Consider the following 20,719-nt stretch of genomic DNA (forward strand, 5'->3'; position numbering starts at 1 on the left):
TACTGCTGTGCGAGATGTGAGCACGTTGTGCATTTGGAAAACCAGATTCTGAATCTAAATGTGCAGCTGGCAACACTGAGATCCATAGACAATATGGAGAGGAGTCTTCTGCTCACGGAGCAGACGCTCAATGGGATAGATGAGGGGGGGGATGGTGGGATGGAGCTGCAGGACGATGAAGTAACAAGCTGGGTGACAGTTAGGAAGCGGGGTAGAGGGAAGAGTGCCAGGGAGGCTAGTCCTGATCTGGAACACCCCAATAAGTTTGCTAAGTTGGCAGATGAGGGGGGGTGCCAGTACAGGGGTAGCACTGCTGCAGCCAGGCATGTCCTCTGAAAGCCGGAGGAGTGAGTGCTCCAGTAAGGAGGGAAATAGGAGAGCAGGGCAGGCCAGACAGGTGCTGGTAGTGGGTGACTCAATTATTAGGGGAACAGATAGGGCAATCTGTCACAAAGCCAGGGATCGTCGAACGGTGTGCTGCCTACCTGGCGCTCGAGTTCGACACATTGCTGATCGGGTGGACAGATTACTGGGAGGGGCTGGTGAGGACCCAGCGGTCATGGTGCACATTGGCACTAATGACAAAGTTAGAGGTATGTGGAAGGTCCTTAAAGATGATTTCAGGGAATTAGGCTGCAAGCTGAAAGCAAGGACCCCCAACGTGGTATTTTCCGAAATACTGCCTGTAACACGTGCCACGCCAGAGAGGAAACGGGAGATTAAGGAGGTTAATAAGTGGCTCAAGAATTGGTGTAGGAAGGAGGGGTTTGGGTTCCTGCAGAACTGGGCCGACTTCTCAGTTGGCTACAGGCTCTACGCTAGGGACGGGCTGCACCTCAATGGGGAGGGTGCAGCTGTGTTGGGGGAGAAAATGGCTAGAAGGTTGGAGGAGTGTTTAAACTAGGAATTGGGGGGGAGGGTATTCATTTTATAGGAGGGGAAGATAGTGCAGATAGAGACCTGGGCACAAATAAGGAAGTTGGGGGTGGCGGTGGCATGGGGGGGTGGGGTTAGAACAGTTAATAATTTAAGAAAGAATAGAAGTGCAGAGAGATACATAAAATGTATGTATACTAATGCCAGAAGCCTCGCCAACAAAATGGATGAATTAGAACTAATGTTGTTGGAGCATAATTATGACATGGTGGGGATATCATAGACATGGCTGGATGAGAGCCATGACTGGGCTTTTAACTTGCAGGGCTATAGCCTGTTCAGAAATGACCGTACAGATAAGCGAGGGGGTGCGGTGTGTCTATATGTAAAATCGTCCTTAAAACCCATCCTGCGTGATAATATAGGTGAATTTAATGAAAATGTAGAATCCCTATGGGTGGAGATAAGGGGAGGGGGAAAAAATAATAAATTACTGAAAGGGGTTTGTTATAAATCTCCAAAAATAATGGAAGCAATGGAGAATATCCTCGTAAAGCAAATAAATGAAGCTGCGACTCAAGGAGAAGTCATTATTATGGGGGACTTCAATTACCCTGAAATAGATTGGAGAACAGAAACCTGCAGTTCCAGCAAAGGTTATCGGTTTTTGACAACTATGAGAGACAATTACCTTTCACAACTGGTTCAGGACCCAACAAGAAGGGGGGCACTGCTAGACCTAATATTAACCAACAGGCCAGACCGCATAGCAAATATAAGGGTTGGGGGTCACTTGGGGAATAGTGATCACAAAATAATAAGTTTTCATGTATCCTTTAAAAAGATGTGTAGTAGAGGGGTTACAAGGACACTAAACTTCAGGAGGGCAAATTTCCAACAGATGAGAGAGGATCTTGGTGCAATTAACTGGGACGATATCCTGAGACACAAAAAATACACAAAGAAAATGGGAGACCTTTATTAGCATCCTGGATAGGACCTGTGCACAGTATATACCGTATGGGAATAAACATACTAGAAATAGGAGGAAACCAATATGGCTAAATTGAGCTGTAAGGGGCGCAATAAGTGACAAAAAGAAAGCATTTAGAGAATTAAAGGAAGTAGGTAGTGATGAGGCATTAAATAAATACAGAAAATTAAATTAATTCTGTAAAAAGCAAATCAAGGCAGCAAAGATTGAGACAGAGAGACTCATTGCCAGAGAGAGTAAAAATAATCCTAAAATATTCTTTAACTACATAAATAGTAAGAAACTAAAAAATGATAGTGTTGGCCCCCTTAAAAATAGTCTGGGTGAAATGGTGGATGAGGATGAGGAAAAAGCCAATATGCTAAATGACTTTTTTTCATCAGTATTTACACAAGAAAATCCCATGGCAGACAAAATGACTAGTGATAAAAATTCCCAATTAAATGTCACCTGCTTAACCCAGCAGGAAGTGCGGCGGCATCTAAAAATCACTAAATTTGACAAATCTCCGGGCCCGGATGGGATACACCCTCGAGTACTGCAGGAATTAAGTACAGTCATTGATAGACCATTATTTTTAATCTTTAAAGACTTCATAATAACAGGGTCTGTACCACAGGACTGGCGTATAGCAAATGTGGTGCCAATATTAAAAAAGGGGACAAAAACTGAACTCGGAAATTATAGGCCAGTAAGCTTAACCTCTACTCTGGGTAAAATCCTGGAGGGCATTCTAAGGGATGCTATACTGGAGTATCTGAAGAGGAATAACCTCATGACCCAGTATCAGCACGGGTTTACTAGGGACCGTTCATGTCAGACTAATTTGATCAGTTTCTATGAAGAGGTAAGTTCCGGATTGGACCAAGGGAACCCAGTGGATGTAGTGTATATGGACTTTTCAAAAGCTTTTGATACGGTGCCACACAAAAGGTTGATACATAAAATGAGAATAATGGGGATGGGGAAAATATGTGCAAGTGGGTTGAGAGCTGGCTCAGGGATAGGAAACAAAGGGTGTTTATTAATGGAGCACACTCGGACTGGGTAGCGGTTAGCAGTGGGGTACCACAGGGGTCTGTATTGGGCCCTCTTCTTTTTAACATATTTATTAATGACCTTGTAGGGGGCATTCAGAGTAGAATTTCAATATTTGCAGATGACACTAAACTCTGCAGGGTAATCAACACAGAGGAGGACAATTTTATATTACAGGATGATTTATGTAAACTAGAAGCTTGGGCTGATAAATGGCAAATGAGCTTTAATGGGGATAAATGTAAGGTCATGCACTTGGGTAGAAGTAATAAGATGTATAATTATGTGCTTAATTCTAAAACTCTGGGCAAAACCGTCAATGAAAAAGACCTGGGTGTATGGGTGGATGACAAACTCATATTCAGTGGCCAGTGTCAGGCAGCTGCTACAAAGGCAAATAAAATAATGGGATGCATTAAAAGAGGCATAGATGCTCATGAGGAGAACATAATTTTATCTCTATACAAGTCACTAGTTCGACCACACTTAGAATACTGTGCACAGTTCTGGTCTCCGGTGTATAAGAAAGACATAGCTGAACTAGAGCGGGTGCAGAGAAGAGCGACCAAGGTTATTAGAGGACTGGGGGGTCTGCAATACCAAGATAGGTTATTACACTTGGGGCTATTTAGTTTGGAAAAATGAAGACTAAGGGGTGATCTTATGTTAATGTATAAATATATGAGGGAACAGTACATAGACCTTTCTGATGATCTTTTTAATCATAGACCTGAAACCGGGACAAGGGGGCATCCTCTGCGTTTGGAGGAAAAAAGGTTTAAGCATAATAACAGACGCGGATTCTTTACTGTAAGAGCAGTGAGACTATGGAACTCTCTGCCGTATGATGTTGTAATGAGTGATTCATTACTTAAATTTAAGAGGGGACGGGATACCTTTCTGGAAAAGTATAATGTTACAGGGTATATACACTAGATTCCTTGATAGGGCGTTGATCCAGGGAACTAGTCTGATTGCCGTATATGTGGAGTTGGGAAGGAATTTTTTTCCCCAATGTGGAGCTTACTCTTTTTCACATGGGTTTTTTTTGCCTTCCTCTGGATCAACATGTTAGGGCATGTTAGGTTAGGCTATGGGTTGAACTATATGGACTTATAGTCTTCTTTCAACCTTAATAACTATGTAACTATGTAACTGTGTAACTATGCATGTGGTTTTGAGCAGCATGAATCTACTTTATCCTTTTAGATTGATTCATGCTTCATGTGGTTTTGAGCAGCATGAGTCTGCTAGATAATTTTAAACCCTGATTCATGATGCATGTGGCTTTGGGCAGCATGAATCTACTGGATACTTTTAGGCTATGAATCATGCTGCTTGTGGTTTTGGGCAGCATGAATCTACTGGATTCTTTTAGGCTCTGATTCATGATGCATGTGATTTTGGGCAGAATGAATCTACTTTATCCTTTTAGATTGATTCATGCTTCATGTGGTTTTGAGCAGCATGAGTCTGCTAGATAATTTTAAACCCTGATTCATGATGCATGTGACTTTGGGCAGCATGAATCTACTGGATACTTTTAGGCTATGAATCATGCTGCTTGTGGTTTTGGGCAGCATGAATCTACTGGATTCTTTTAGGCTCTGATTCATGATGCATGTGGTTTTGAGCAGCATGAATCTACTTTATCCTTTTAGATTGATTCATGCTTCATGTGGTTTTGAGCAGCATGAGTCTGCTAGATAATTTTAAACCCTGATTCATGATGCATGTGGCTTTGGGCAGCATGAATCTACTGGATACTTTTAGGCTATAAATCATGCTGCTTGTGGTTTTGGGCAGCATGAATCTACTGGATTCTTTTAGGCTCTGATTCATGATGCATGTGATTTTGGGCAGAATGAATTTACTGCATCCTTTTAGGGTCTGATTCATGCTGCATGTGGTTTTGAACAGCATGAATCTACTGGATCCTTTTAGATTGATTCATGCTACATGTGGTTTTGAACAGCATGAATCTACTGGATCCTTTTAGATTGATTCATGCTACATGTGGTTTTGGGCAGCATGAATCTACTAGATAATTTTAGACCCTGATTCATGATACATGTGGTTTTGGGCAGCATGAATCTGTTGGATCCTTCTAGGGTCTGATTCATAATGCATGTGTTTTTGGGCAGCATGAATTTACTGGATCCTTTTAGACTTTGATTCATGCTGCTTGTGGTTTTGGGCAGCATGAATCTGCTGGATTCTTTTAAAGGAGTTCTCAAATAACATATACTTTTCATCCTTTTTTACAATTTTTCAAAGTTAGGAGTCTAAACGTGTGATCCTATCTAATGTTAACAATGGGTCTGACGTCACTAACAAATCCCCTATCCTTTGTCAAAGAGCAGAATGTGAGTGTCATTCACCTCTATGCTCAGTGGCAGCACATGCAATTATATATTCAAAACACTTTCTAACAGAAGCAAATGAATAAACTATGCACGGAGTGCATCCAGCACTCTGAGAATTACTGAGCACCCTTCATGATTGGCTTCTTGTGATTCCCAACACGCCACTTTTGTCTTTATCATCCAAGACAGAAAGATAATAAACTGTGCAAATACGAACCTTTATTAGCTGACTCCATGTATATCATTTTCATGTGCTGGCATAGGCACAAATGAATGAATCAAATTATTTCAGACATTTTGCTACATTATTATGCAGCTTGGATATGGAAATGTTGCTTGTATTAAAACTACAGCATAATAAAGTGCGTTTACCAGTCCATGCACGTTCCGCGTCGTATATATCTGAATGTAATATGACTGCTTGCATAAAAAGTTTATTTTACAGTAAATTTTATTTCATATGCAAATACCAGGTGACCATACCGGACTATTACGATTCTGAAAACTTGTGAATTTGGAATAAATGAGTATCTAATATTAATGCAAATCAGTATATATTTTATCCCACTTTAACAACTTTAATAAACATCAAGGTACATCAGAGAAAAACTCATAACTAGAAATTAATATATTCTGGGGTACAGATTCCATGCTATATAGTACATTGAGAAAAAGCAACAATTTTGTTGAGTAAAACATCTTAAAGGGGTAGATTCATAATAATTATTGCTTTCCAAAAAGCCAGGAAAAGTTACAAGAAATTTAATGTCACAACTTTATGTCTAAAATGAAGTACATTTTATTCTCTCAAATGTGATTTGATCTATCTCTTATTTTTGCTGCTGTGCTCCCAAAGGAAAATGGACAGTCCTGTTTTTCAGAGTCTGATTATTCATGCACTTGGTGTTAGGGCTAGCGGAACGCACCGAGTAAAAATAGATGTTTATTATGAATGGTGCGTTCGCAGCCCTGGGTCCACCGTGCAGGAGGAACCTGCTGCTAGTGAATGGTGGCACTCTTTGGCGCTATAGACTAGCTCTGTTACCTCACAGAGCAGCCGCGAGAGGAAAGCACAGCGTCCTGTTAGCCTCACAGGAGCACAAGCTTACTGCCGAACTGATAGCAGTCAGTGGTTATGCACACACGCAACCTCCTCACCGGAGGTGCTGGTATTCTAGGGGCTTATTTCAGCCGGGTCCCTGAACACATACATGCATAACCATAGTGGCGCAAAGCACATATTAGAATTGATACTAGCGCATGGCCGTGCGGCCATGCGAGACTTAAATAGTTGCAGCACGTTTAGGACCTTTCAATGAAGGACCAATGGAGTTGCCACAGTACCTGAGCATGTGACCCCAGATCTCCACTGAGAGATCTTGCCCTGCGCTTGATCACAGTGCAAAGCAGGACTTAGTCCCAGCACCTACAAGGACCTTCCAAGAAGGACCAATGACCTAGCTGCAGTATCTGAACATGTGACCCTCGATCTCCACTGAGAGATCTTACTCTGGGCATGCTCAGAACGTGAAAAGCAGGACTTAGTCCCAGAAGCGTCTGCTCGCCGCTGCCCAGCACTGACTTCAATGGCAGAAGCAGGAAATGCAGCAGTAACTCTTAGCACAGAGTCAGACTGAGCGAGACGCTGGGATCGACGTCTCCGCTGAGCAGGCTCCACTGCGGCAGGAGAAGAATGGGAGACCGCAGCGGAGATGGCCCAAGATTCCCCCTGTGCAAAGGCAGGAACTCGACCTCTAACACTTGGCACCATAGGTATAAAGCTGTCCTCACTATACCCTGCCACCTTGAACAGTGAGAATGAGGAAACTGCACTTGCGCAATTTCTAAGCAGAGGGTCCTCAAAGATCCGTAGGACCATGACCACATAATTAGTCTGTGGAATCATACCATTGTACTTGGCCCTAAGGTATCCTCATTGTGGGATTTTGGATCAGTGCATGAAGTCTTGGGGGTGGGATAATCAGAAAAGGCTCTGGGGATACTGCAGGGAGTAGTTGTTTCGCAATGCTTATTCAGGAGGCACAATATAATTACATTGCTGCTGAACCAATGTACTGCAGACGTTTTTTCTCAACTTTTTAAGAATGGGGTCTCCCATCTTTGCAGCATGGGCATCACATGTTTATTGCTATTTAATTAGCCCATGGTGGCATAACACAGTACTAATCTCAGGGCTGCCATACCATACTTTGTAGAGACAGTGTCCTATTTCACTTCTTATGCAACCAGAATTTGAATTCACATTTAATTAAATTAATAAATAAAATGATTAAATACAACCTGGGATATCCCTTTAAGATGGGAAATATTATTGCAATAACATTTGGCCTAAATATATTAAAACAAATCATAAGCCATCATTTACAATAAGGTGGCAATAAATGATTAAATTTACCAGAAATACTTTTTATTATTGGATCAATAAATCATTCGCTAAAGCATATATCACGTATCTTTACTTAATGCTTTTGTTTTGTGCCATACATAGTTATACATTAATACTGATGGCGATAATTTATGAGGAAACGGTAAAATGCATATGCATAAAATATATACCTATTATGTTTTAGGCTTTTGCAATAAAATGGCAAGAGAATTGACATTTTCTAGCAAACATGATAAAATGAGATGGAAAAAAAACACTGCAGAATAAGTGTAGTACGAATGAAATAGAAATACTGTAAAGTACAGTAAAAAGACGTGTAGTACAGTGTGTGTAACCCTCTAAAGACAATACTCAAAATATCTTGTGAGTATATCTGATTATTTTATCACTAGTGTGGAAGCTGTTTCAAAATTAGTTCATTTTTATTTTTCTTAAATTCGAAGTTTGACTTTTATCTAGTTTTATCCTTATTATTTTATTTTTTTATTTTTATTTTAAAGCATTTGTCCAGTTTTGGATGACCCATCACTAGCTGCCAGTTGGGTGTACAATTCACATTATCTAATAGTTTCGTGTAACTGCTGGGAACCACAGTTCCAATATCGCAGAAATCGTGATGGTCTGGGAGGTATATTTTTTTTATTTTGGGGGGCACTTCAGCAGTTGTGTAGGAGCTGTCCAGTAGTAAGCAGTCACAGAAATTAATATTACTAGGGAGCGTCTACCGAGCTACAGCTGGACCTTTATAAGTGATGACCCAGTTTATGATATGGCTTAACTTCTGGAGACAACTAGACTTTTGGAAAAAGTATACTGCATTTTTTAATCCTGTCCGAACTTTTTTGAGATGTCTCGCTGCCATTAATTAAATTAAATGTGTAAGTGATATTCCCCATTCATCACTTTGTGGCCAGTACAGACTTGCTTCAACCCTCCACCAAATTGGAAAAGCTGCAAGCAACTTTTCTGTCTTTCTAAAGGCCGAAAAATCTTGTGTACATGTTTTTCTTGTGGGCACACAGGTGTCCATAAATCTTTTTTGAAACAGATTACCCTGTGCTTTGATTTCTTTGATCGCTATTCATTTTATTACATATTGTTTTTGGAAACAGGTTGTACATTTCACTTTTCAAATATTTTGGTTATCGTCACACTTCCTTGTTTATGGTCAGTTTACTATAGGGACGGGGTCACTCAACTCTTACACCAAATGATATTGCACTGTTTGAGTAATAATAACTAGCCAATCATATAGTAGATTCATAGTTATGAACTACCAGAATGTATTATGGGAAGCAGTCAGCCATTGTCGTTTTGCCGATCCCTGCTTCCTTCCCCACTAGAGAATGGACTCCGCTTTTCATCTATGTATACTCGGAAGCCATCAATCTCTTTCAAGATGGATGTAAGGCAATGACATACCTCAAGTCCTTCCTAAGGATCTCAATACAAACATTTGATCGTATATTCCCACAGTCAACCAGAACCTAACTGATATAATTTATTACACTATTCCCATTCCTTAGAGGCCCCCACAGGAACCAAAGTACACGTCACTCCGTGTGGGTGGGTTCTCGGAAAGCATACCACTGTATAGACTTTGAGAACAAGTGGAATACGACAAACCGAAATATGAATATTGCTTCAACCTTTTTACATCTTGATGAAGATCAGGAGGATGATTTTGCTGCACGGCAGTGAACATTATTATTATGTTGCACATTTTGCTATGTATTTATTTATTTACTGTAGTGTATTTGTTCACTATGTTCTTACCTTAGGTTTTGTCTGTTTAGTGGCCAGTGGGAACATGCGCCTACATGTTACATGGACTCCAACTTGTATTCTTGCTAATCTCTTCAGGTTTCTGTTTCAGGTTTGTTTCAATCTGTGCAAATATGGGTGTAGCTTGCCAGGACTTTTATGTTTATATAGCTTTCTATGATTGGGTGTCCATTAATGATGAGCGAGTATACTCGTTGCTCGTATTTTCCCGAGCACGCTTGGGTGGTCTCTGGGTATTTGTGACTGCTCGGAGATTTAGTTTTTGTTGACGCAGCTGCATGATTTACAGCTGCTAGCCAGCCTGAGTACATGTGGGGGTTGCCTGGTTGCTAGGGAATCCACACATGTAATCAAGCTGTCTAGTAGCCGCAAATCATGCAGCTGTGGCAAGGAAAACTAAATCTCCGATCAGTCACAAATACTCGGAGACCATCCAAGCATGCTCGGGAAAACCCGAGCAACGAGTATACTCGCTCATCACTAGTGTCCATTAGTCAGGGTCTCTGTCTTGCTCTGCTCGACCCTTATTCACATTTACATCATTCAACATATGGTAAGAACACCAAAAGAAGAAAGAGAGCAGCACAGCCCTTGAATCCGAGAAACAAGGTGGTGCACAACCAATGTGCATAGCAGTCTGAGGGATAGGGATGGAGGTGCAATCCGCAGGAAAACAGTCCAAGAGAAATTCAACAAAAGAAGAAAAAAAAGCAGATGCACTCACCAAATGCAGTTACAAGCGTCCTTTATTTCAGGACGCTTGTAACTGCATTTGGTGAGTGCATCTGCTTTTTTTCTTCTTTTGTTGAATTCAACATATGGTAAGGTTTTAATGTTAGAAGTTAGGACCCCATCCCAAATAGAGGCACCTTGATGAGGTGGGAGGACTTTTACATTTTTTTTTAATCAAAATTATTTTCACTAAGGACCCTATGTTATTTTCATGCAGAATTGCTATTGATTTACTTGCTGCAGGGTACTTGCTCATTTTGTATTTATGTTAGGTTTTGTCTGTTCAGTGGCCGGTGGGAACATGCGCCTGCATGTTGCATGTCTACCGACTTATATTCCTGTTCATTGCTCTTGGTTTTTATTAGCTAAAGAGCACAGCATTTTTTTGTACCTAAAGGTCCCATAATATGCTGACTTTCAATTAATGTCCGAATAATTTAATTCACTGATGATTTTTTTTTCTGATATAAAATTTGAATGAATTTTGAACTTGGCTTGATCTATGGAGTGATTTCAACTTCTTAGTCAGATTTCAAAGAAATTTCAAGCTATTTTACCATATTTTCAACACTAAACTACATTTAGAGTTCAGATTGGTTGGTTTTGTGAACCACCTACAAGTTTGTAATAACATAACGGGATTTTCCATCATAAATAAGTTACATTATTACTCTGAATTGATGCTACACGTTGATGATGTGAACGCTAGTAGTACAACTGATTAATGATTACAAGGATGAGACTATGTATAGCACCTGCTGGAAATAGTTCTACAAATGAAGACGAAAATATTTTATTTAAGTTATTTAAAGGGGCTATCTCATCTGAGAGCAGCATAATTTAGAATAACAAACTTTGATTCCAGTGATGTATCGCTTAGTTACTGGGTGTTGCAATCAGAGTTCTTAGATGTAGCATGAAGAAGAGCTAAGAAAGCTGGCCCCACCCACATCACAGCTCCCTATGGACATGGTTTGTTGACAGCGAGCTGCTTATCAGAGGAGGGGCATGTTTGGACCAGTGCTCATGGGCACTGTAGTCCAAGCAGTGATTATGTCCTAGTGATGAAACCTTCATTGTAAGTAATCAACAGCACACAACCTAATAAGTATCACATTGGTTAATTTAGTGTCTCAACTGCTACCTCAGCTGCCCTCAGATTACATAGCAAAAATTTGCTGACAGAATCCCTACAATATTTTATTTGCTTCAATGCAATTGTGAGAATAATGGGTTTTTTAGGACAATTTTGACAGAACCTGTTAACAGAGTTTTCAATTAAAGGTATAAGTGTGTATGAACCCCGGCAAAGTTATAATGGACCAGGTACAGAACATGCCTTTTAATGTAACTTTGAGTGGTAAAATGTGTATATATTTTTTAATGAGTACGCTTTTCAATTCAGTTCCACAAAAGTGTATTTTTACTACAATGAAACTAGTGAACTAGTGTTCAGCAGCAAATGTCAAGTGTCTATGATTGAGATGTATAAAAATGTCACATTTTATGTAAAAACGTGGTGCGGTAGGAACAAACCTTAAGTGAGCAAGTAATATGTAGATTACAGCTATGAAGACTAAAGTTATAACCTGAAATAATTAAATAAATAGATGCATAATTCCCATCAATTCATTGTGAATAACTAGGAAGTTACTTGTGTGTGATTTTAGTGCAAATATACTTAAATAATCAAAAAAATAATTAGCATTAGTTCTGCCTTGGGATAGATTTGGAAGCAAAATATAAAGCACCACTGAAAATGATATGACAGTTCAGACATTTGTTAAGTGCATGTTAGTAATTTTTGCTTTCTAAATTGGACAGCCAATTGGGAAATCCATATTTTCCCCTAGAGATCTTGTAATTGACAACATCAGCTTGTTATACATAGCATGTCATTTTGCTCTTTTTCTACCATGTGCTGTTTGCCTGGTTCTAAATGGATGTTTTCCAGTTCATGAATTCAGATTACTGAACATGCTTATTTAGTTTCCTGGGAGTTTAGAAGAGATACATTATGTGAAAATGTAAGACTAAGAATTCAATTTCAAAAGGATAGATTTAATGTTTAATGTAGATTTAATGTTCTTTTAATCATAAACAATGTTAATAATCAAGTTTCCTTAGAACAATTTGCACCTTGAAATGTGTTGTTATTAAAAAAAAAATAGACTTGAAATACCGTGGTATCACTCTCCAACATATACCCTAGATGGTAAGAGGTAACATAACATAGTAACATAGTAAGGCCGAAAAACGACAATTTGTCCATCCAGTTCAGCCTATATTCCATCATAATAAATCCCCAGATCTACGTCCTTCTACAGAACCTAATAATTGTATGATACAATATTGTTCTGCTCCAGGAAGACATCCAGGCCTCTCTTGAACCCCTCGACTGAGTTCGCCATCACCACCTCCTCAGGCAAGCAATTCCAGATTCTCACCGCCCTAACAGTAAAGAATCCTCTTCTATGTTGGTGGAAAAACCTTCTCTCCTCCAGACGCAAAGAATGCCCCCTTGTGCCCGTCACCTTCCTTGGTATAAACAGATCCTCAGCAAGATATTTCTATTGTCCCCTTATATACTTATACATGATCGCCCCTCAGTCGTCTTTTTTCTAGACTAAATAATCCTAATTTCACAAATCTATCTGGGTATTGTAGTTCTCCCATCCCCTTTATTAATTTTTTTGCCCTCCTTTGTACTCTCTCTAGTTCCATTATATCCTTCCTGAGCACCGGTGCCCAAAACTGGACACAGTACTCCATGTGCGGTCTAACTAGGGATTTATACAGAGGCAGTATAATGCTCTCATCATGTGTATCCAGACCTCTGTTAATGCACCCCATGATCCTGTTTGCCTTGGCAGCTGCTGCCTGGCACTGGCTGCTCCAGGTAAGTTTATCATTAACTAGGATCCCCAAGTCCTTCTCCCTGTCAGGTCTCATTTTGGGATCCTTGGGATTAAGACTTCTTATCAGAATTGTAGAGAAAAGAGAATTAATTTAATACAAATTGAATTTTTCTTGAATTTTAGAAATTCGAACACCGAACTATTTGCAACCACCGGTTAATACCAAGGCAGAAAATTGCATCAGTCAGAGAAGGCTCACATGGCCTCAAGTGCGGCCATGTGGTCTTACCTATAATACCTTGTAGCAATCACATCACATCACATGATATAGCACAGCCAATCAGGAGGGATTATCATAGTGTAACAGGGTCTCTGATAATGTGCTGGAGGAGAGATATGTTTCACTGAGGTTATTAGATTCAGTGACGTGAACCTGGAAATTAGCTCCAGCATGTTATGTGCTAAGAGGGGTTTATCGGCCATGACGGGGCAAGGTTTTTGTGAACAGCTAAAGAGTTTTGCAGGGTGGATGTTCACCTTATCTCCACCCTAAGGGATGGTCCCAAGAGGTAAAAACTTAACCTCTGGACTCATTCCCCAGTGTGTGTAATCTGAGGGAATGTGCACACGTCGGGATTTCTTGCAGAAATTTTCCTGACAAAAACCGGACATTTCTGCCAGAAATCCGCATGCGTTTTTTTTTTGCGTTTTTTCATGCGTTTTTGACGCGTTTTTTCCCAAATTCATAGAATAGCGGGAAAAACACAGAAAATCCGCAAAATTAATGTACATGCTGCTTTTTTTTACCGCAATGCATTTTTTTCGCGGAAAAAAAAACGCATCATGTGCACAAAACATGCAGAATGCATTCTAAATGATAGGATGCATAATGTATGCGTTTTTAATGAGAGTTTATAGCATTTTTACCGCAAAAAAAATGCGGAAAAACCTGAACGTGTGCACATAGCCTGAAAGTGAGCTGACCTCCAGAGCTGGGCTCTCGGTAAACAGAGCTGATACCTGTTTTCTGATCCATTTTACGGTGACTCTCGCCAGTTAGAGCACAACAGAGTTCAGCAAAAAAATATAGGCAACAAAAGCTTTAAAACATTAAATAAACATTAGTTAGTGTTTGTGTAAGAGGACATCTGTGAAAAACAGCTGCTATATTTTTATGCATAGCCATATACTGTACATAAAGTTCACTTTGATATTGGTAAAACTATTTTTGCATTCAGTATTTATAAAGGGATTGGAGACAGTTCGAGGAGATTTTATAGTGTCGTACATATCTATCCAGGCAATTGGAGGTTTTGAGGTATTTCTGATTCGTGACAAATCAATTTCATGTACTGTACTAGCGTTGAGCGAAACGGGTCGGCCATTTTCAGAAGTCGCCGACTTTTGGCAAGTCGGGTTTCATGAAACCCGACCCGACCCCTGTCTGGGGTCGGCCATGAGGTCGGCGATCTTCTGAATCTGGTATCGGAATTCCGATACCGAGTTCCGATATGTTTGCAATATCGGAAATCGGTATCGGAATCCATATTTAAGTGTAAAATAAAGAATTAAAATAATAAATATTGCTATACTTACCCTCTGACGCGCCCTGGTACTAACCGGCAGCCTTCCTTCCTTAGAATCAGCGCGTGAATGACCTTAGATGACGTCGCGGCTTGTGATTGGTTGCGCGACCGCCCATGTGACAGCTCACGCGACCAATCACAAGCCGCGACGTCACCGAAGGTCCTTCAAGCGCTGATTCTTAGGAAGGAAGGCTGCCGGAAAGAAGCAGGGCGCGTCCGAGGGTGAGTATATACCTAATAGGAATATACTCACCCTCGGACGCGCCCTGCTTCTTTCCGGCAGCCTTCCTTCCTAAGAATCAGCGCTTGAAGGACCTTCGGTGACGTCGTGGCTTGTGATTGGTCGCGTGAGCGGTCACATGGGCGGTCGCGCGACCAATCACAAGCCGCGACGTCATCTAAGGTCCTTCACGTGCTGATTCTAAGGAAGGAAGGCTGCCGGTTAGTACCAGGGCGCGTCAGAGGGTAAGTATAGCAATATTTTTTATTTTAATTCTTTATTTTACACTTAAATATGGATCCCAGGGCCTGAAGGAGAGTTTCCTCTCCTTCAGACCCTGGGAACCATTGGAAACCCAATGCACTGCATTGGGTTTCGTGTTTCGGCCGACCCCGACTTTTTTATAGGATCGGCCGATTTCACTCGACCCGACTTTTGAAAAAGTCGGGTTTCGTGAAACCCGACCCGATCCTATAAAGGTAAAAGTCGCTCAACCCTATACTGTACGTCTAATTTTTTGTGTCAAAACTAGTGAATACATATTTCAAAAGATTCGCTCATCTCTACTTATTTGTGAATAAAATAATAATAGTGGTAAATGATTTGTACCTAATTAACTACAAATGGGATGAGGATTTTATTTTTTATTATTTAAGGCCCATTGTTGTTTTAAATCCTTGACCTATTGGAGGAATCTCAGGTAAAGGAACTGGCCTACCCTGAGTGAGGGTACTAAAAGGGTTATTTCATAATTAATATAACTACCTTTCTTTACGTTAAAAAGTATCTGACACCTGTATGTGGCTGCTTTCATATTTAAGAAAACAGTAAGCAGCCAGAGTAGATTTTACTAAGTTTAAGTTATTAACAAAAAACATGAAAGTCACAGTTTTCTAACAACAGTAGGATGCTAATTCTGGCTTTCGGGATCCTCAATATGAAAGAGCGAGATCTCCAATGTCATTGTGATATCTTATAGTTTTAATTATGTTAGCACTGCATCATCATTTACTAAGCAATTACCACCCAGTGACATCATTAGACTGGTTACCATTTTGTGACATAACTATAGCTGTTCGAACCCGAACAGTAAAGTTCGGTGTCCATACCGAATACCTACTGTCTGGACTTTACCATTAAGTCCATGTTACTGTTTGGGTTTGGAACCTTGAACACCAGGTGTTTGTTGCGCTGTCATGTGCATGACAGCATGGCAAACACTGCTCCAGATTGGTGGTAAAATCATCACTGCAGGTTAAACAGCCACAGTTCCCACGCTGTCAAATAACAGTGTGAGCCCGCAGCTATGATCGGAGGTATAAAGTTTACCTCCCGTCATTGGTGTCGGCTGATGCGACTGCTTCTCCCATCAGCTGCCGCCCGCTGCTGCTAATAGTAGAGTAAATTTCCCGAAATTTGATTCATGCATATGTTGTTAATTCAGTTTGAATGTTTGAATTTTATAGCCTAAATTTGTTGAATATACTATTATTTTTGAGCCATCTGTGCACCTGTCTTGCCATTCCACTTTCTTCTTCTATGGTTTAGGCTTCCTGCAGACATTTTATGGTCGCTCCTGCTCTCACTGTTATTAGCGGCAGCAGGCATTGGCTGATGTGAGCAGTAGTCCCAACAGCTGACACCAGTGACCAGAGGTAAACTTTATACCTCTGATCACAGCTGGGCACTCACATTGTTTGACAGCATGGGAATTGCGGTTGTCTGACCAGCGGTGATGATTTTACTGCCGATCAGAAGCGGTGTTTGCAGCGCTGTCATGCACATGACAGCATCGCAATCACTGGATGTTTGGCCCCCCATTCAAGTGAGTTTGGGTTCAGGTCCAGTTACTGTTCTGGTACCCAAACCCAAATATTTTGTAACTGTTCAGCTGAGCCCGCAGGGCCCAACATCTAGTTGTCTGCTCATCTCTGGACAGAATTAGATTTGACAGCATTGGTTTAGTTCAAAGCACAAAATATCATAACATACAATACGCCTGCTCATTGAGGTGCATTATGCTACATGTTACCACCGAAGACTAGAAAAGTATATTGTGACACAGCTGTGTTGGTGCAGAAATAGATTCCCCAAACCAGTGAACGTATACTATAATAGAAATTTGGCACTCAACTCGTACGGATCCGTCGTAAAACAAGACACGCCACCATACTACCTTCTATCGTGGTAAGTTTCACCTTATCCATCAGAGACATTTATACCTATGTATATACTGGGCACTCATAAATTTTATGTACATTACAAGGAGTATCCCCCCACACACATTTTCAGTGACATTTATGACAAGTGATATGTACTACGTAAGATACCATTTTACCCTACCTGTCCAACTATGCCTTATTTTTTAAGTATTGTAGATCTAATGTACTGGATATGCCTTTTTACAGACCTCCAATAACATCTGATAAGGAATTCTATCCTACTATCTTTCTACACTTGACATCCAAATTTGGTCAGTATGGAATATTTACTTATTACTATTTTTACTCATTTTACTGATCTCAATAATATATTTCAATCTTGTAGAGGGAGATAGCTCTCCCAGGGATACTGACAGGACGAGCCCCCACCGTGTACATTAGATACACTCCTATGAACAGTGACACTCATTAGAGATATCACACGAGCAGTGTTGGTTGGTTTTTTCCTTTTCCCCTCCTATTTTTCCTACCTTCTCAACCATCACTATGCACTCAACTAGGAATGAGATGTACTTCTTTATATATATTACTCTAATTTCATATTTTTTGTGATTTTTGTATTTTTTCTTTTTTACATTGTATTGATTATTGACTATTCTCTTTTGTATATGATCTAATGCAGTTTACTGAGGAAGGTCTTGTGTAGACCGAAATGTTTATATATACTGTTGGACCACCGAAGACTAGTCAGCCATGAAATGACTGCTGGAAGCCTGCATCAAAGGGAGACCAAACTTTAGAAGAAGAAAGTGGAATGGCAAGACAAATATGTAGACAGCTCAAAAAAGTGTATATACAGCAAATTTAGGCTATATAAGGGTATGTGTCCACGTTCAGGATTGCATCAGGATTTGGTCAGGATTTTTCATCAGTATTTGTAAGCCAAAACCAGGAGTGGGTGATAAATGCAGAAGTGGTGCATATGTTTCTATTATACTTTTCCTCTAATTGTTCCACTCCTGGTTTTGGCTTACAAATACTGATGAAAAATCCTGACCAAATCCTGATGCAATCCTGAACGTGGACACATACCCTAAATCGGACATTCAACCTGAATTAACAACATATGCTGAAATAAAAGTTCAGGAGATTCACACAAATTTACTATTTATCTACAACACACAAGAGATGTAACCTTATCAACTTTTTTCTATTATGAATGCAGTCAGCATTGTAATAGCAGATTAAGTTCCTATTGCTAAGGCTTCATCCTAGGATATTGTCTCATCACTAACTGTGTTACTATAGTGAAAATCATTAGCACAAGTGCTAAACTTTCCAAACATAGTGTTGTTTATTAGTACCCACAGTACAGCTTGGAATGCAGGATGGATGCAGTTTTTCAACCAACATCAACATAATAGACAGCAGCATTTAGATCTCCATGAATTATAAATAGTGGCGGGTCAGGGACACATATTAATGGAAACTTTTGATGCACTCAGAATCAGGATGTTTGTGTTGAATGGATTTATGTCACTCTAAATTACTTGAAAAAGACCTGTCACTTGCCATTATTATATACCGTATATACTCGAGTATAAGCCAAGATTTTCAGCCCAGTTTTTTAGGCTGAAAGTGCCCTTCTCGGCTTATATTCCAGTCATTGTCCCAGGTGGTTGGCGGGGAAGGAGGAGCGGCAGGAGTGGTGGCTGTCACACCTTAGTCACCCCCTTTTGATGCGGTCTCTGCACTCCCCTGCTTCTCAGATGGTCTCTGGCACCTGCAGCTCTTCTCATAGGCGTGGAGCGCATATTTATTACTTTAATGAGTGGTACCATGTGACCGCTGAACACAGGAACAAGCTGCCACTGTCAGAGAAACCATCAGAGAAGCAGAGACTTACAGAGACCGCACCAGAAGGGGGTGAGTATGACGAGGGAGGGTGAGCCATGCGATATTCACCTGTCCCCATTCCATGGCCGGGCTGCGTCTTCAGTGTCCTCTGGTTGTGATGTTCAGGTCAGAGGGAGTGATGATGTCTTTAGTGTGTGCCCTCTGCCTGAACAGTCACTGCAGAGACCCAGAAGACACCGCTGTGCGGTGGTGGAACGAGGACAGGTGAATATCGCAAGTACCATGGGCCTAAGCCAGCAGCGAGATTGGCACCTGGCCCCGATAGCGCACCGGTGTCCCTCCCTGCTTAGGACACCGGCACCTGGCTCCCAGCGATGAGAGGTGAGTATGTCATTTTTTTAAATTGCAGCCGCAACATAAGGGGCATATTATTCTATGGCACATCTTATGGGGCCATCAACTTTTATGGAGAATTATATGGGGCATATTATTCTATAGAGCATTTTATGGGACCATCATACTTTATGGAGCAGCATATGGGGCATATTATTCTATGGAGCATCTTATGGGGCCATCAACCTTTATGGAGCATTATATGAGGCATATTATTCTACAGAACATCTTATGCGGTCATCATTAACCTTTTATGTAGCATTATATGGGGCATATATTAATATGGAGAAACTTTTGGGGCCATTACTAACCTTTGTGCAGCATTATTTTGGGCATATTTTTTGTATGGAGCATCTTATGGGGCCCATAATGAACTGTATGGAGCATTATATGGGGCATATTTTGTATGGACCATCTTATGGGGTTCATCATGAACTGTATGGAGCATCTTATGGGGCTCTTGATTCAATATGTATATTAAAAGACATTTAACCTACTGATGTCTCAATTCATTTTACTTTTATTGGTATCTATTTCTGTTTTTGAAATTTACCAGTAGCTGCTGTATTTCCCACCCTAGGCTTATACTTGAGTCAACAAGTTTTCCCAGTTTTTTGTTACAAAATTAAGGGTCTCGGCTTATACTCGAGTATATACGGTAATTGTTTAATTTGGTGTAAATGATTCTTCTATCTCGAATATGGCAAAACTAAATAAATGAGCCTGAGTATGTTGGGAGTCGAGATCCCGCCGCTGCACGGGGGAATCTCGAACTATGTCCGCTGCGGTCTCCGATTCTTCTCCAGCTGCATTTGAGCCTGCTCAGTGGAGACGTCGATCCCAGTGTCTGGCTCAAGCTGACAATGTGCACTTGGTTACTGCTGCCTTTCCAGTCTCTGCCTTTGTAGCCAGTACTGATCAGCAACGAGCAGGCATTTCAGGCACTAAGTCCAGCTTTTCCCATACTGAGCATGCCCACAGGACGACTTCCCATTGGAGGTCGAGGGTCTCACACTCAGGTCCTGTAGCAGCTCCTATTGGACCACTAGGAAGGTCCTTGAGGGCTACAGCTATAAAAGGGTCGCATGGCCGCATGGGCATGCGCTAGTATAAACCTATTATCGATCGTGTGTGTGTGGATGTGTGCTTGTTCTGGTGGTTGCTCCTTAATAATTCCCATTTCTTGTGTTGTTGAATGTTCACGAATGTTGGAGCTACCTAGCACCTGACAGTGCTATCCTACACCAGAGCACGATCAGTACTGTGTCAAACCAGCAGTGTCCGCCTGCACGGCACTGCACGTACTTTGTGCTGTAATCTTAACTTTTCCTGACAACTGGTCAGTGTAGGGTGGGAATTCCCGCTTGATCTCTGCATCTGACTTGGGGCATCCTCAGGCGCAGGCTCAAAAGCCACCAAGGGTAAGAGTGGGATCAATCACCAGC

General features: G+C 40.8%; 1 protein-coding gene across 1 annotated transcript in view; it reads right to left on the minus strand.

Annotated features, from left to right (window-relative positions):
• Nucleotides 1–20,719, minus strand: part of CSMD3 (CUB and Sushi multiple domains 3) — a 2,093,798-nt gene that overhangs the window by 1,093,203 nt on the left and 979,876 nt on the right. The gene's annotated exons all lie outside the window — the stretch shown is intronic.

Source organism: Ranitomeya imitator, chromosome 6 (assembly GCF_032444005.1).
Source record: "Ranitomeya imitator isolate aRanImi1 chromosome 6, aRanImi1.pri, whole genome shotgun sequence".
Classification (NCBI taxonomy): domain Eukaryota; kingdom Metazoa; phylum Chordata; class Amphibia; order Anura; family Dendrobatidae; genus Ranitomeya; species Ranitomeya imitator.